General features: G+C 38.8%; 1 protein-coding gene across 1 annotated transcript in view; it reads left to right on the top strand.

Moving 5' to 3' along the window:
* Positions 1-19,046, top strand: part of LOC124215857 (disintegrin and metalloproteinase domain-containing protein 10) — a 350,156-nt gene that overhangs the window by 100,102 nt on the left and 231,008 nt on the right. The window lies entirely within an intron of this gene.

The raw sequence follows: 19,046 nt of genomic DNA, 5'->3' as shown, positions 1-19,046 counted from the left end.
TGTTGTCAGCGTTAGTTGACGTACAGCGAAGTGCTACGCACTTGATCGGCAACATTGTTTAGTATATTCTCACCACGGACAGACAGAAGTGAACATTTTTTTCTGATTAACTTCGTTCACTTTGTGAATATACAGCCAGTAGGACTGTTGGTAAACGTTTTGAAGTTTATTTCAATCCCAAAATCTGAGAAGGTAATTCGCGCTTGCGAATGTGAGTGAGTCTACAGGGAAAAAAATCTAAACCGTCCAAAAAGAGATCTAATTGTTATAATTTGAATTCAACCATAGTGTACCTGAATTTCCTGTATACACTCCGATCACAATTAATTTAGAGTCGAGCAGATGATCCTTTGAATAATTCTCAATCTTCTCATTCAGCTCAATGTCATTTATAAGTAATTATATTGTGCTCAATTAAGTTCAAATGAATTGGAATTAAAAAAAAGCCAGTAAAAGCTCGATACTCTAAGACTGATATTAAAATTGTTTTGTTTATTAAAGAGATCGAGGTGGATCAAAGATTCGTCGATTAAAATAAATATGTATTATCATCAAATTGACGTGCGTCATGGTTAAACCGGATGGTACTTGGGAAGTTTTTGTTTTTTTTTCAACACAGCAGCGAAAAAGGTGTCGCAGATTTTGCTGAAAAATTCGTCGTTGTATAATTTCACTGCAAAAGCCATTTTGAAGCTCTGTTCTCCTGACGAGACGAGAGAATAATCCTGATTAGCCGTATATAATAAGCGTTGCGCGTCCGCAGAGAATTCGCGATAGTTAAAATTAGCGGAGATTATCTTCCCCGCTATTTTCTGTACCGCGAAATAACAATAGAATTGAAATTAGCACGCAGACTCGGTTCTGCATCTGTCGCGTGCGTCGCGAGACTTGAGTAAAACTTATTCAGCATCAAACCCAATCTGACTAACGTCGCTTTCCACATTATACTTGTATTTTTCTTAATTCATCTCTCAGCTTTCATTATCTTCTCAACGTGTTTATTACGCCCAAAGACTACACACGGAAGTTTTTTCAAGCATAATTGATAACTTCGCAATCACCTTGGTACATGCATATTCCCTCTCCCTTCCAGTAGCATAATCCTGAGAATTTTCTCGGTAATTGATAAACTGTTAACAAAGAAGTTCGCAAAGGAATGTAAACCATTATGGTTCACCGTGCATCAGTGCCTGCAGTGTATGAAGAAACCGAGAAAGAGAAAGAGAAAGGGAAAGAAAGGAGGGCAGCAAGTGTTTTGTTGTTTCATTGTTTCAGTTGGTAATAATGCAGGAAAAGAACAAAATCAAAAAAAAAAAGAAGAGCACGAAAAAAAGAAAGCCTCATCGTTGAAAATCTAGTTTAATTATGCAATCTTTACAACATCTTAATACAGGGATTCTGTGCCTGAATAATACATTTCGGATGTTACGCCTCTACCTCCGTACAGCGAACTAAATACTCAGAGATAAAAGCTCGCTCTGGAACGGAGCGATTGCTTTTTACTATGTATGTACATTATACAAGCTTCTGTATGACCTCGAATGCCAGTATGCAGATACCTTCTATACGTGCAGAGCGAAATACTCACATGGTCGAAAGGTGTTTTGCGGAATCCTTAACCATCCTGAAAAAACTTGTTTCCTTCCTTTTATTTCCCTACGTTCGAATTAATTCTATATAAAAAGCACTGATTCATATTGTTTAATTGAAATTGGTTTTCCCTTTGCGATTCAACGGGTGAATAGCGAAAAATAATTACAATGTATAATTGCATCTCACGTGACATGCGGACGGACGAATTCGGCCTTGTTAGATTGATTGACGTTCAACGATTTTCAACTCTTTCGTTAAAATGTATGTTTCCTCTACCCCTTACACCCGCATCACAATCCAAACTCGGCCAATTAATTCCGTATCATTGACAAGATAAAAACGTAAGTGAAATGAAGAAAACGGGTGCCTAACGTTTACATCTTCATTCAAATTGTCTATAAGACATATCAGACGAACGCTTGAAGAATCTCGATGAATTTCGGATCCGACGCTGGGATTTTTTTTTTTCACCCTCTATCAAAGGGATGAAAGAAAGAACGAAAGAAACGAAAAGGGTTTCAAATCGATCGAACAAAGGAATCATTTGTCACGTTGAACTTTCCGACTCACGACTATTTCGTTTCTCCATATACAGGCGTGTATCTGTACATTCTCGTATACATACACGTATATATATATATGTATTATTCGCGAGAAATTGTCGGCAAGTCTGGAGCATGAAGTCACCGCGTGGTCAAGGGATCGAGTGACCCGAGACCTTCGGTCAGGTGGGACGAATAGATACCCGCAAAAGTTTTACGATCTCATTCGAAAACAAATGGCCTGTGGTCGAATTGAGGCAGTTGGGCCGATGGTCGTCCCTCGAAATAAACCGTTCCACGTTGTTACATGTGATATGCATTTATACAATCGTGGAGGAAACGGCCAGAAATTTTTACCCCCGCGCGGTCAATTTTTACTTCTATTAACGACGATTGATTTCTCCGCATATTTAATTGCCATTTAAGCTAAAAATAATCGACGCATCGATTAATCGTGTCCAAAAACAAAGTAATAGAACATGACTCGATAAAAATCTATCGACTAATCGATTATTTCGTATTTTTTCTAGAACACTACTTGTGAAACCAAAATCTTGTGAATTTCAGTATGTAGAGTAAATAGTGGAAAAGTTTGCTGACGATTTGTAGTTTCGTTGAATGTATTTTTCAATTTCATGTGAGAATTTTCATTTATTTTTCACCAATTATATCAAATAGGTACTTAATAAGTGAGACTTATCACGTGAATTGATTTTGTATTGTGTCGAAAAAATAATGGATTTAATCAAAAATTGATTATTTTTGGTTTTTCTTAATATCGTAGGGATAAAATATTAGCTTATAAATATCTATATAATAGGTCGATCTAGACATTATCTGTAAACAATCAGAGTCCAAAATTTCGATTGCTCTGCAATTTTGAGGCCAAGTGAAACTCCATGATCAATTTCTCAACTATCAACTGATCGATTTTTACATCCGAACCCCTACTGTATGCTTATCGCAGTGAAAAAAAAAATGCTCTTACAATTAGGTATTTTCGATGTAGGCAAGTCTGATCTTTCCATCCAAATCATCAGTTTTAGGCTGAATCCTCGGGCACCATAAAAAACACGTTCTTTTATCGATGTTTCACAAGCTGAAAGCTAGCAGATTTTCACGATCGGGTGGATACTACAGTTTATTTTATACAACATAAGATTTTCGGTTGTGTCAGAGAAATTTCTGCAATTCACTCACGTTTGCGGAAGTACTTATGTCGATACTAAAGTAAAAATTTTTTTTTTTTTGTATGTCTGACGGGCAAATAAGATGAGAAAAAAAAAAAATTTTGCGTTTTATAAAATCAATCGTACCTTGCGCTTGATCGTAAAAAAACTGCGCGTGTTCGGATAAAACTGTCAAATCTTAGGTAACGATCAGGGAATATGACTTTTTTTTTTTTTTTCTTTTTTTGTTTTTCATGGTTACCTAGAATCTAACTTAAAACGTAGGTTTCGTGCACTTTCGAGCAATGCGTGAAGCGAAAAAAACATTGTAAATTTTGAGTAAATCATAAAGAAGAAGTCATCATTCGACGTATATGATGAATAAGAAAATTGGACGAGGAATAACCGAGGTGGTAAATGAAGAACCGAAGTGAGGAACTCGGTGCGGTCAATAAACTGATTCGCTTGGTCGACTCGCGGTGGGGTTTTAATGACAAAGGGTTGGATCCCGTCTATATATATACATTCGGTAGCAGAGCTTCGTCGGCGAACGATCGAGTTTTGTCGACGTTGAAGGGCCGGGAATGGGGATGGCCAGGAGGCCGGTTGCCGAGGGCAGCTCATAAACACCCGGGACTATAGGATATGAATAATAAAGGATTCGGATCGTCGGAACCCTGGTCGGCTCTTTCTCGGTGTCGCGTCGCGTCGCGTCGCGACGGGCGGACATTCATCTTTTACGGAAGTTGCAAGGGGTGCGGAACCTTGGGATGCCGGAGGTGTCGTTACAGAGTTTACTTACACTCCGAAACTATCCCTCCAGGAAAACCGGGAACACGGATGTGCGGCGGGAGGGGGAGGGGGGGGGGGGATGAACTTACAAGCAAACATCCCCCCGCACTCCCTTTTTCGTTTCACCGCATCTCGTTCGCCCGTCTGGCTTGGCCGCATTCAGGTAAATAAAATTATCCCTCTTTGTTCCCATCTTCGTGAATGTGTCCACAAAATGTGTAGGCACCACCTTTTCGCCCTTTCGGTCTCTCTCTCTCTCGAGAGAGAAAAAAGGAATACAAAAGTAACTTGTTTTTTATTTTTAATTTTTTCTTTAGTTTCTTCGAGAAATAAATGTTCTCGTGAATTTCAAAATCAAATTATCAAAAGTTTTCGTTACAACTTCTTCTTTTTCGCATTTCGATTGTTGGTATTGAATTTTTTTTTTTTTTTCCGTCAGTAGGTACCATGCGTTGCGTTAAAGTTCATAAACATCGTGATTCTTCTGATATAGTGACTCTAAACTGTAAAAGAACACTTTCTCCAATTGTGACGGAAGCTCAGGTTTTTTTTTTTCTTCAACTCGAATCGAAAAATATTCGAATTTATAACATTGACATTCAGTACGCGTGCTGATCTACGTAAATTTTTCACGTTGGTATAAAAACTGAAGACTGAACGGATGAAACCTTGATCTCCAAAAATAAAAAACTACTTTTTTTTTTGGCTTCTTTTTATTATCATGTGTAGTTATAACAGACTTGATACTCTTGAATCGATATCTTGTAATGAAAAATATGTAGCACGTAGGTATACTGTTCATGTGATATTTTTTTTTTTTTTTTTTTTAATGAACATCTATTTTTGCATACATATTATAATCAAACACGAATGGTAGCAACAATAATAATTTTTAAAAAGTTGTAAAACTGAAAAGTTTAAACATTAAAATCGTCAGAAAATCTATCTACTAGTATAATTTCAGTTATTTTGTAGTTTTTTTTCTTTTCGTACTGCGCTAAACGAAGTCACAACGAGAATTAATCAGGGGTACGCATTGGTGTGAAAACAACATTAGGCGATATCTTTCTTTCCCTTTCAATCAGATTGGTTTTTTATGTAGAGATACTATTTAAACAGGTTAAAGTAGTGTAAATGCAAAAACAAAACACAACAGATTCTGAATTTTGAACAATCAATAAAGAATCATATCATGTAGTATATACGCGACAAAAAAAAATAGAAAGCAGATATAGATTTGGCACATTAGCACCTCTATGTGGTTAATATTTATTTTTTTCTGAATGAGTATTTTGTCGCAGACCTTTGTAATTATTGTATTCTTAATTTGGCAAAATTTACTCACGTTTCTGTTATCAACTAGCTCCTTATCTATGCAATGAAATAATCTACGCACATGATAAAAAAAAAATCTTGACGTGTATACGTAGATCGACATAAGTATATAACTGATGACTGGATCATTTATCGCGAGTGGTGTGTCAAAATTTAATTTGATTTAAGAAATCAAAACATCAATTTCGTTCGCCATTGATAACGATATCTTTTATCAATATTTATCTACTTCGTATATTGTATACAATACACATTGTATGATATACCTTATATATATTTGAATTTAATCGATAAGACCAAGATTCGAAGACATGCGAGGATTTTTATCAATCAATACAAGGCAAAAATCGCAAAGCTTAACAAATCAAACATCAGATACTCACAAAGCTCTTTGTAAACACTAATTTTCATCGGTACGAGTAACTGGAAAGAAGAAATCACAAACGATGCATAGCACATTCTAATTCAATAAGCCCAGTGCGATTTCTCCAAAAAATATGACAGTGATCGTGAAAGATTATTCAGACTAATGAAGCAAATGCTTCAACGTCACGTGATATCAATAATAAACCTTCGGAACGTTTTCGAGTGGCTTACATTTCTTTAGATAAAATTATGCATTTATCTCAAACTCCCAAGTGCGTTTTTTAGCTTCAAAGCTTCAACTATTGAATAGTAAAAACAGCCTCATCAAATTCCACACAGCTTAGATGTGAATATGCAAATTTTCTCTGTAAATTCGCGTCTTTTCATTACTGCAATTTGCCCATCCCGACCTGGATTCTGCTTGTAAATATTTCCTTGTTCTGAGAAAAAATTCGTAGGTAATTATATCGACTGGTCCGCCTGTGAGAACGGGAGAAACGGATTGTCGCCACCTTGCGGTGGATAGCGGAAAACATTTGAATCGACGTTCATCACAATGACGATAGTAATTACCGTCATTATGTACATCTGTTTACAGTTTACGGATAGATTATATCCACGTGGCGAATGCTGATTACACCTTTTATTCCTTATCATATTCTTATCGAACAATTCGTTCGGTGACAACAGCGTTTGATTTTTGAGTTTCGATTAGACGAAGGTATGTAAATAAGATTATCGGTACTTGAGATTATACGGGTGTAGCACTTGTTGGGTATACAATGCGTATGTATAAAATATAATGTATATAAATTTTCTCTGTTGACATACAAAGCCGCTGTTTCCAGCCGTGCTAAGAACCCGACGCGCGACGGTTCGTTTGAGTTCGAGTGCACTCTCTATACCAAGTGTATAGTCCTCGACCAGTCCACGCGATGAAAGTGCTCTCCCAATCGGATTTCAATTGGATCACTGTGTTCTCTCCATCGGTTTCTTTCGCCGAGCAGCCGTGCAACTCCACGAACGAAAGTGCACCGTACCATTTGCTCTTCTCCTCTCGCACTCTCTCTCTCTCGTTTTCACACTCTTTAGCGATAACGAATTTCACGATGGAAACCAAAGAGACAGAGAGAGGAAAAAATGAGGTTAAGAAGGCGCGGAGAACCACGGATTTGTACTTGCAATGTATCGCAGTAAAATAGATGCATATGGAAAAAAGTGCATAAGATCTGCAAAAACAGAGACAGAGAGGTAGAGAAATAGTTAGAGTTAGTGTTGAATTTATTAAGCGCTCTGGGACGACTTCCCTCAACCATTTTTTCACTTACAATCTACGTGTCATGGTCGGATCTCTATTCGGTAGAGTTAAAAATAGGTTATATAAGTGTGGCTTACAAGGAAGATATCTCAGGTCGATTTCTCTGACTTAATGTCTTTTGTAATATGTTATAGTTGACTAAAAACTTTGCTATTAAACACTTCGAAGGGGTGAAACCACCCTCCAAAGCAAGAAATGTCAAGGAACGATTTTGTAGTTTCGCCCACAAGAACATGATATTTGTCAACCAATCCAACTGAAAATCTTTTCTGTTAACGAGAAATGAAAAATGTAATTTTCTCAATCTAAAGAGAAAAAAAAAAATAGCCAATTTCAGGTGAGTCCAAGACTACGCGTAGACGTCGAGTTAGGTCGTTTTATACCATTTACTGTAATATACGTTAGAGCTTTAAAGTCAATCACGTGGATAAGCCTCGTAGTTTCGATCATCGTGAGCTTGGTGTTACCCACATTGAGGATGAGTCCAATTTTGAGTTCCCATTTGCAGAAGGAAGCTACCTGCTTCCGGTTCATTAGATGTACAGCACAGATAGAATTCAGTGTCATCTGCGAAGATGTTGTACCTGCGGTGTCTTAGTCTCTTGCTAAGATCTGAAACATAAATGGAGAACAGGAGAGGTCCCAAGACAGAACCCTGAGAAACTTCGTTTTCGACCTTGCGCCAATCCGTGACGGTTCCCGACGAATCTCGAACTGCTTGGTGCCTGTCGATGAGGTATGAGCAGAGTCCCGTGATTGACGCATCTGAGGAATTAATTCCTCTGAGTTTCCAGTTGAGTGTGTCGTGATGAACTTTGTCGAAGGCTTTTGAGAAATCAGCTAGGCGTGCATCATCGATCATTCGAAGCAGAGCAGAACGTGTGCTGTATCGTCTGCGATAGGTAGACTGGAAAGGATTGAGTAGGTGTTTTTTCCTCGACGTACTCAGAAATTTGGTTGGTCATGACACGCCAGATAAAATATAGGTGGGACGGTAGTCTCCACATGAGCAGAGAGCTTTGATCATTGGAATGGGTGTGATCAGAGAGTATTACCATTTCTCAGGGAAGATGCCGTCAGTTAATGAGAAAGTAAAAACATTGTGGATCTAAGCTTGAAGACTGGGTGGGGCCATTTTGATGACATTTGTCCGATATACCGTCATCGCTTGTCTCGTTGGATTTAGAGTGGTTGAGAGCTCGGGTTAGGTCCTCGCATGAGATGTCTTTAAAATAGAACTTATCGTCATTGAATTCAGTCCCTTCCAGGTAGTAGGGGGCCACCATTAAGTTTCTCTGTAGGAAACTGAAGATGGGTCTTCATTTTTTTCGTGACGACAAGTCCCAGCTCGCGCAATTTGGACCAGAAGGAACTGCTGGTAGTTTGGGACTGGAAGGTATCGAGATAATATGAAGCCTTGGCTTTCCTTACAGTCTCTTCAGTTTCGCTACGAAGTTCTTTAAATATGGAGCGAAAGACGACGTTTTTCCTACTTTTACCCATTCGAAAAAAAAAAAAAAAAAATGGGTCAGGATTCATTCTCGTTAATTGTACTCATCGCGGTTGATCAAAACTGGAAATAAAAAAATGTCAGATAAACAAATCGCAATTTTAATACAGGGTACATAGCTTGTTTCGATGTTAACCGTAAATTTGGTGGTGCAATTTTTTATTTTCCAAGATTGAAATACGTTAATAAAATTTTGAGAAAAAAATCGGTTTGACTTTCTTTTATTTTTCAATTTTATTTCCGCGATCCCGCAAACTAATTACCGAGAACAATTCATCTCCGAATAACAAATAACGATTACATAGGATGACGTATACTTCTTAGACGTGAATTTCTGCAAAACTCGAACGCTTTTCATGCTGCAAACTTCCCGATCTTCTTTCTCGCATGGAAATACCCAAAGGAACTGAGAAACTTACGCGTTTCAAACGCTCCTATAATACCGTAGATAGGTATAACTTGTTCCTGCAAAGGATCCCGCAGAGACCGAGATATTCACATATATAAAGCATATAATTTACCTTACAGCCTAGTGTAACGCGCATCTACAGTTTTGTTCCGACGCCATACTGTCTGACGTTCCGGGGGAGAAATAATGAGCCACGACGCGTATCGACGTTCTGTCTAACGATAAATTTTACCCATCAGTTACTCGAGAATTTCCTCGTCGAGTTTTCACACCCATTCAACTTCCTCAAACTGAGCTGTGCTATTATATCCAGCCTGCGTTTTGCAGTCCTGAAATTAAACCGGTTTAATTTTTAAGTTTTCCGACTCCCTCGCCGCGACGACTCTGTATAATAAAGGTATACAATTTTCGTACACGCTGTATATTATTATCATTATATATTATACGTATAACACTTACTCTTGACATTTTTTTTTTCTTTTTTTCTCTTCAACGTATCAAATTTAATATTCATACGTTGTAGGCTTGTTTTTCAACGCCCAACCCTCCGTCGTAGAATTTAATATAGCTACCTGTGTACGCCCGGCTGCTGGAGTGGGTACAAAATTCAAAGAACATTGCATATCACGTATACTTTATGTATTATGTACATGTATATATAAATGTACGTACAGTAATTTGCAAACACTTGGAGGATGGAATTTAATATACGAACTTAAGGAAGCTGATAAGAAACAAAAATATATTTTTCATAATGAATACTTGAAGCGCGTGAGTTAATTGTGAGGAATTTAATAGGTGCGGAGAAAAAAATGAGTCGATATCATGGTTCAAAGATGCACGGATCGACGTTCATTCGGAATTCGTGTATCCGAGATATCATAAAACGTGTTCTAGGAAATAACGTATTACATTATCGTTTAGTGGCAGAAATTGAAAAATAACGATTTACTTCTGTGAATTTGTTTGAATTCGATTTTTACCTACCAATTTCAGATGAATATTGAATCGGTGATTTTTGAGAAATGACATTTTTACCAGTAACAACTATTTGTAGGGAATAGTAATGAGCAATTAAAATTATACGAGGATGTTATGCGTAAGGGAAAGCAAAAGTAAACGAATAAACAACAAATTGATAATAGTTACTACCAAAATACGTTGTTGATTCTACAATTATTCGAAACTTAAATTCACAATTGTTAGCTTACACGAATGGATAGTGGAACGAGTGGCTTCCGAATTTTCAAAGACGTTGAAGTCTACTTTGTAGAATTTCGAAATAAAGAAAGCCTGTATAGGCTCATCAGAATGAATAAGAATGTGGCAAATCGATACATTTTCTATGCTATGTTCTTTTTAGACATCGATTTTTCTATAGATTTACGATTTTTCGAAAATCCGATATTGCGACCATTTATTTTCTACCCTATTCACATTTTCACCCCCTACATCCGAGTAGAATAGAACGAGTTTATTTTCACGATATGCTCGACAGTAACGAATAATAAATCCATCACAAGGATTGTGTAGTAAAAGCTGACACGTCGTCAACTTGAGTGAGTTAGAAGTGTCGCAAACACAAATTAAGCAGAGTTTGAAAACCCGTGAGCAAAGTCTGTGCATGCGGAGAAATTATGTACCCACAGAAATCTAGACGAGTGGGCGAAAGCTGCTTTGTCGTATAACAGAGAGATAGAGAGAGAGAGAGAGAGTGGGAGAGAAAGCGAGCTGAAAGCTTTCCGCGGGTTTGTTTTAAGAATTAAACATGAACCTAGCAGTACCAGAGAGAATGGAAATCGCCCGTAGGAATCCCGCGGTGTGCCATAACTTTGATATAATTCATGCATATTTGAAACAAACCTCCGAAATTTCGGGATCCCCGACCAGCCGTAGGAATAATATTGCTCCTCGGGTTTCGGACGATCATTGATACGCTTCGACAGACCCGTATTTTCCCAAATTCCATATTCCTCAGCTGCGCCCGGAAGCAGATAACCCGGGTCGAGCATCAATGACGGTCAGAAACCGTGTAAAGGTCGCATCGAATACTCCCATTGATTTCGACTCCTCCTTTCTTCTTCCACCTATTTTTCATTCACGACGGTACATTTCCATCGGCTCGCAGACCTGCACCACTGTCGAGATAAGGCTGGCTCCATCTCTTCTTGCCTCGGAGTCGAGCTGAAATGAGGTTTGGCACGTGTTACATGTCGTAAATAAGCATTGGACGCACACAAACACAGAACCCGCTGACATCGATGCCAGAAAATCCCCGTTCGATGGGCCAGATTTCAGGCTGCAGCTGTGGTCCGGCTTTACTCAACCCTTATTGCAAAGCTACGACGATAATTGAAGACCTGGGTGAAGGGAAGGGATGTTGAAAAAAAAATTCAAAACCTACACCTCGTACCGTATTCGTCTATTTTTTTGGATATTCCAGAAATAGTATCACACGGTAATTTCCTCTCATCCTAAACACGAATTGAGTTTTAGACATAGATTCCTACATTACCGATACCATTGGACACAAACCTTTTTCTGGAACGTTCGAGGACGGGCGATATTCCCACTCTAATTGACTTTATCGATCATCGGATCGGTTAATTGTCCGACGTTATCGACCGATGGTAAGAATCCCCCTTCCTCGAACGTTCTATAAAAAAAATTTTTCTGCCAAAAAAATATTCTCTGTCCGATCATACCACTCACGTAACTTGAAATATTCATGAGATTCGATAAAACAAATGGTAAATGTGATGTCAGGAGCATTTTCGTAGAGTTTGATTTTCAACTTTACTCGGTAGGAGAAAAAAAGACAGACGCTTTCTGGACCGATTGTGAAAAAATGTTACGAAACTTTTACGAACAGCGCAGTCAAAGGGGTGAATTTTAAAATTCAAATATCACCTGGAGCATATTGCTGTGCATATTACCATATCCCAATACAAGAAAGTGTGACAGATTGTATGAAAATACTATCTTTGTAATATTGTAACAACATCGTAGCTGGAACAATCACAGTTTTCCTAGTTATAGATATATGCATTATCATCCCCGTATTTTCCATAACATATCTATATTGCGCCGCTGTTTAGATATAATATAAATTCACGCTCTTTCGGCGTCTCTCATAGCGGCAAACCCCTCGGCGAAGTCGTTCTTCATTCGAAATTAATCACATGGATCTGCATTTTAATTAGTACTAAGTCTTGAATAAATATATACTCCGGGAGTTCAGCTTTGCGCGTAAAAGAGGAAAGGGGTTGCCGAGGAGAAGTAGGCCGATGAGGGCACCGTTGGGTATATTTGTTATCTCCGAAAAGTAGAGTGGCACAATTTCCCTGTGTGCATTAATCAGCACGAGTCCAAAAGAGCCGAATGAAAAAAAAAAAAAAAAAAACCAACAATTTTAACTTTAATAAAAAGCATCAAGCTCTCCGTTCAAGCGTCAAACGGTATGAAATTCGCTTGCAAAACGTGGTGTAAATGAATATGAGGAAAAAGAAAAATGTGAAAAAAATGCGTAAAGGGGTTTTGAAAGAGGGGCCGTCCTCTCGTTTCGAATTTGTTTTCTCACCCGGCTAAACAGATCATAAATATATCCAAACTGGTAGCGACGCGATGCACGCAGTGGCTGCAAGGTAATTGTTCTGTACCTAAAATGTGGCAAAAAAAGTTTTTTCGGGAAACATATTGCAGGACTGCGACCAGGGGGTGGCGGTAAGTGCTGGCGGTTTAATTAAAGCGGCTATTTGCGTGTTCCGTTCTGTCGGACACGAAACGTGGCTTACGGTTCTCGCTTTTCTCCCGCCACTCGCGCGCTATTTACCCCGGCTATATTCCGGGGGCTCTCCCGATCCGACACTCCCCGAAAAACATCCCCCTGCACTGACACAAAAACACACACACACACGAATTCCGAGAGTTTGCGGGGCATGGTGCGAGCATTCGTTTAAACGCTTACCTTTATTAGCGCGAACCGACCGGTAATTACTTACTTCTAGTTGAGCCGAACGACGCGTCGAGAAGTTTTCACGGCAACAACTTTATTTCCAACACTTGGAAAGGCGCTCCTACCTTGCACCCCTGCGTACCTTTGCTTTATCACAAACGGAAACACATACGCAGAGAATAATTGACACGCGATGCGGTCGTTATTTCCTGGACACCGGGTGGACAGAAACGAATCTGCGTAACTTCCTGCGCCTTAAATTCCCGGTTACTTGGTTTATAATGCAAGTGTATAGGGTATTTACATTTTTTGATTGTGTCTGTTTGATCCTTGGTTCTAAGATTACCGGAAAATAAATTTCGAGTGTCTAACCCTCTGTAGCAATTGGTTTTAGTCATTGAATAATTCACAATCTGTGCCGTCAATTTATAATTTTGGACAATAAAAGGGTCAATACTTGGGTCCAAACGTGTAAATAATTTACACACTTAGTTTACATAGTGAACGGAAACTCTTCTGTTGCAGTTGAAACAGAACTTTGAACAGAAATTCTTTGTTCTCAAAGCAAACGGTGTATTTGCTAGATTAGGTTGAGGAAAAAGGTTGGTATAGGTGTACGAATCAAATACACGCGCATTCTTATTTACTACCAAGACAATGTTTGTTTAATTTGAGTAGAAATTTTCCTCGGTTTGTGTGTATTATTGAATAATTACTTCTCGAGTTTAAGTAAACGAGTACAATCGTGTATACCTGCACACTTCATTTAAGAAATATTTTATTAGGATCGAGTAAATGTTGTCTTAGGAGTGTTCAAATTCACGATAATTGTAATTGAAACGAGTATCCTTCGGCGTGTAGACCGGAAGTAAAGTCAACATTTTTCTTCCCTCATGTATGCACGAGTTCAAAACGTTCGTTCACTTTCTAGACCCTTCAATTTCAGGCCTAGAATCAATTGAAGGGAAATAAATTTCAGCCAAAATTGTGTTTGTCTGACAATCAGTTACGCGATATTTACGCCTAATTGGCAGGCATGGAATTGAATGTGGCTAATCCGTCTGGTTAAAACATCCGATGACGTTTGTGATTGGGGTATAATTTCAGATGCAATTACTGGTAAATATTTGAGCCTCTCTGTTACCGTCAGGTTTACGGGATCGTTATTAACACGGGTTTAAAGCTCTCGCCGAGCTTGCACGGCGCTCTTGGGTCTGGCCCTAAATCTAATCTGAACCAGCCCCAATAAACTCCAATATCACCAACCCTCGTGAGATATGAGCGTACTTCCAAGGCCGACGCCTGCCTCATATAAGGAACTAAGTTGTTTATTTGCTCAAGACCTTTATCACTCTTATGAACCGAACTGCACGAGCACAGCGCAGACGCTTCAAAGCGGGGTTAACGAGGCGCGATGATTCGAGTTAAAAACACCAGCGATCACGACATAATTCGGCGAATAATCGAGCCTCTCAGTCGCGTGGCGAAAGTTGACTCGTGTAACTCGTAAGGCTGCTATTTTCACCCAACGATCTTGAGCTGTTTCTCTTGCTCTCTCTATCTCTCTCTCTCTCACTTTTCCCAGTTTGGCGAGCCGGAAATCCTCGGAGACCAAGCTGCTAATGATATCGTGAAGCCAATTTCTTCTTCTCGCCCGGGAATTTGAGGTTAGGCTGGAGATTAGCTCGGCTTACACAAGTTATTCGGTCGTCGTCTTGCCTAAACTCACACTCGACAAGAACAAGTCTCAGTATTATCGACGATATTATTTGACTCGTGAATCAACGGTGAATGTTCTCAAGTAAGTCAAACCTCTTGTCGCTAACATTTGAAATACTCAGTAATTATCGTACGGTTTATCGGCCTTAAATATGGAGAGGACGCGGTGAAACTGAACAGACTGAGTGACCGACTGCGCATGCGCAAGACAATCGCATTCGATTGGTTGGCCAGATCGTACGGCGGCCATGTTTTCATCTGCAAGGCAGGTGAGCCAACTTAGTCGAAACGAGACGAAATATGTCAAACTCTCCCACGGCGAGTGGTGGATTTAAATGACGTTGTTAAAATAACTCGTTTTAGTCATCAGCCATCGATTAATTAATAATAGAAAATTTTCAATCCTTCTCGAATCGTTACATCAACTGTTCGAGACGTGTTTAACTGAAAAAAATTCTCCTCGCCTTCGTAAACTGTGTTCGATAACCGAATGCGCAGTCTAACGTTTAATCTGTTAAGTTTCACAATTTTCTCTTTATACAGTTTGAAATTGCGTAGAACGACAGGCTATTCATTTACGGATTGGGTGAAAAATCATTTCGAACGGTTTGATGCGGTTTAAAAAGGATTTAAAGTGGCTTAAAACTAATTTCAAAGAGTATCGAACGATTTTAAGCAATTTTGAACCAGCTTAAAATGATCACAAACAAATTCAAACCGGATTCAAGTAGTTTGAAACGATTTTAAACAGTTTCAATCAGTTTCAAACTGATTTCAAGCGAAGGCAAAGTGATGTTAAGAAAATTAAAGAGACTTCATGCCATTTCCCGACGATGGTATTAAAAAAGGCTTTAGGATTTCAACGAATAAATAGCTCCTCGGTAAAAAAGCTCTTTGAAAAATGTCTTTTTTTATACATCGAAGGATCGAGTTAATCGTAATTCGGAAATGTGACAATGTCGAGAAAATTCAGGATACAGGTATGAAATATTTGTTACAGTGATAACTGTAAGCTCTGAGAATTCGTAAAACGATGCTATCGCGTGCATTAATTTTCGACATCTCGGATCACTCGTTCAGCGTAAATTATTCGTAACCGAGTACGAGGTGATTGGACGGTCTCAATTAGTCGAGCAGAGGTTTGCCGGCGGTGGGCAAAGAGTAAATTGAGTTATTAACTCGGGGCAGCAGCTTCGCCGGCGAGTAAAGTGTGCAAGGGAGAGAGAAAGAGAGAGAAAGAGGGAGGAAAAAAAAGAAACGAACAAGACGGAAGCAAGAAGAGGGCGAACTTCTTTTGCCGGAGAAACTTTAGCCGAGCATTATCAGAGCAATCGTTTTGGAGTACTCGAACCCCCCGCGCAATTCTCGTTTATCTGCTTTTGGCATTTTACAACTTTGCCAAAGTCCTCCAGAAAACAGCCGTCCCCTCATCGGCCCGATATTACTCCGTGTTTCGTGCTTTACACCCCTAACTTCATCTCTCTAATCGCTTGGACGGCGCAAACTTTTGCAACAAACCGAGTTATCCGCTTTGTCCGGACCTCTTTATCGACGTCTATGCACCTCGTTTTTTTTTTTCCTCCGAAACTCAAAATCATCCTCGAGCTCTATTTTAATACGAATAAAAATATTTCCGGTCAATATGCGACATGTTAAAAGCTGTTTATAAATTATGAAATAATTTTCAACACCTTGCTCTCGTTGGTGTTAATTTTACTGTCATTAAATGAACAATAATTATATTGTACTAACTAAATTATCTATGCAATCCATTAAGAGTGAAATTATTGCGCGAATACAGGTGATCTGCGGCTTACAATCAATCTAATCTAATAATTGTGTATGTATGAAATTAACGTACGGTTGGCGATATGAATTCCATGGAAACAAATCAGTATAACCTACCCGTAAAATGTCCGTTTCAATTTTTGATAATCTATAAAAAAAAAAAAAAAAATGTCAATTTGTTTGGTTGAAACATATTTTATTTCAGGTCAAATGTCTCGACGTTATTTCGGCGATCTCTTGCTCAATTCTCCAGACATACATCGATGATAATATTTATCCGAATCGACGCAATGATAAATTACAAAAATTTACGTACCTCCGAGACGTAACGAATTGATTGTGTCAAAAAATATGCCAACTTATTTCTGACGCTTGTAAAGGGCGGAGGAAATGATCGGGCGGATTGGTTATTGTTCGTGTACGGAGAATGGATCGAATAAAATACTGAGGAGGTAGAAGAGAGGGAGATTAATGGGAGGGCGAGTCGGAGGTGAAGTGTTTTCGCGAGGATCACTCGGCCCGCGCTTTCTTTTCCTTATTCTTCGTTACCCGGCTGACCCTTGCTTCGTATTTTATACATACGCTTTTGTCTTTTTTGTTCCCGTTGTTCCATTTTTCTCTCTCTCTCTCTTTTTCTTGTTTTTTTCTTTTTTTCCTTTTTTTATTTATCACCCTTCTCCGTGGAACGGCTCTCTGGGGTCCGATGGACGCCGTCGTGGCGTTAATGTTCGAATTGAGAGGTTCGCAACGGCGCTTGTTATTCTTCTTCCAACGTCGTTTTCCAATTTTTTCTATTCCCCATTTCCTAAACGCGGTAAACTGCATAGCGAGAGAAGAATGGAGAAAAATTTGCAACAAAATTTTTCCACCCTCCTCCCCTCCCCTTACCCCAGCTATCCTCGGGTGTATTACGAAAGTAATTTTTCACAACGCGGGTGAGTAAAGCCCTTATTCGGAACATGGTTTTCAATTTATTGTCCCCTGAGCGATACAACGATACGCTGCCGCGTAGGATGATGAAAAGGGGGGGAGATTTTTCCTTACCTCAAAGCGTGCCCGACTGTCAACGCCGGATGACGGCATTTTCCATTCGCTCGGAGATTTGCCCTGCAATACAGTTACACGAGGCTTTGGAACCACGTCGGTAATACTTTGGTACAATATTCGCCGCAATGTAACGTCTAAGTAATCTGGAATGATGCTTTTGACGTGGAGGTCTTGTGGTTTTGAGCAAAATTATATGTAAGAAAAGCCGGAGCTGTCATCCACCACATAAGATTTGGCTGATTTATTGTGGACGTGTTAACCATTCTTGCTACTTCCTTAATTTTACACTAGGAAAACGATTTTCAGTAACTTTGTACGAAAAAAAAAAGAAAAAAAAAAAACGAAAAATGGTTTTGGCTCGAACAATAAATTTTTTAGTGATCTGATATTTTGATTTTATTACACTATTCGCTAAGTGGGCAACATGCCAACAAAAAATCAGCAATTTTGGAGGGGGTGGACGACGGGTTCGGCTTTTCGTAAAATAATTTTGGTCTTTAAAAATTCATTCTCACGCTAATGATACTGATATTTACTAAGAAGTTATATTTCATTCCATATCCCACGTCCAATCGTAAAAGATGGTTTGCATTTCACAGGGGATAGCAAAGGTCTTTCAAGATATTGCTAGGCTTCTGATTTCTGGACTTATTTTTTTTTATTTTTTTTTTTCTCGTGATTCGAGAATTCTCGACTAGGGATATCCGGGAATTCTAGATTTTTCGAGGTATTTCTAAAAGTTTCAAAAAATTATAAAATTGTTTAGTATTTGTAAAATGAAATCAAGCCTATTCATAATCATCAACATTTATTATTTATTTGGCCTTGTTTAAATAAAAATTTGAACTGCCCATTCGTTTTTCTAGCAAAAATCTTCCCACAAAACTTTTAATTTGTCTTTTTATTAAAAAGTAGGTTCTTTGGATTAAAAATATGAATCTCGCAGTCTTTCAATTAAACAAATAGCAGGTCCCTGAAGTATCTTCGTAAAAAGAATCTTTAAATTAAAGTTACATGCAGTATCTACAGTTACAAACCATCAAGACGCAATTTCTAGTTTTATTAACATTTTTTTCTCGTCTCGTGTAACGCCAGATTGTCCGATAACTCTTGCTCCGAGAAGTCTCGACCAGAAACCTTAGATAACACCAAAACAACTGGAATTGCTTCTGCGCTAGAGTTGGACAAGGTTTTTCATATCCCTCGGTTCTTGGCCTTCCGATAAACGTACGGTTTTCAAGAAGTCGCAGAAAGGTATAATACCGATATTTCCTGAAGAGGTATTTTTCATTCCATATCTCACATCCAGTCCTGAAAGAAGGTATACATTTCGAAGAGGTTAAGGGGAGGTCTTTCAGGAGAATACCAAAGGAACTCTTTGACATGCCTGTTTCATCAGTCTCGCCGGACTTGCGTGTATGATTGCATATAATATATACACATATGGGATCAAAGAGAGAGCTCTTGGGAAAATCAGCTTCGGACATCTCTTCGGAACCGCGT

The sequence above is a fragment of the Neodiprion pinetum genome, chromosome 4, assembly GCF_021155775.2.
Source record: "Neodiprion pinetum isolate iyNeoPine1 chromosome 4, iyNeoPine1.2, whole genome shotgun sequence".
Classification (NCBI taxonomy): Eukaryota; Metazoa; Arthropoda; class Insecta; order Hymenoptera; family Diprionidae; genus Neodiprion; species Neodiprion pinetum.
The sequence above is the reverse complement of the archived record's forward strand: the minus strand, read 5'-3'. Positions and strand labels throughout refer to the sequence as shown.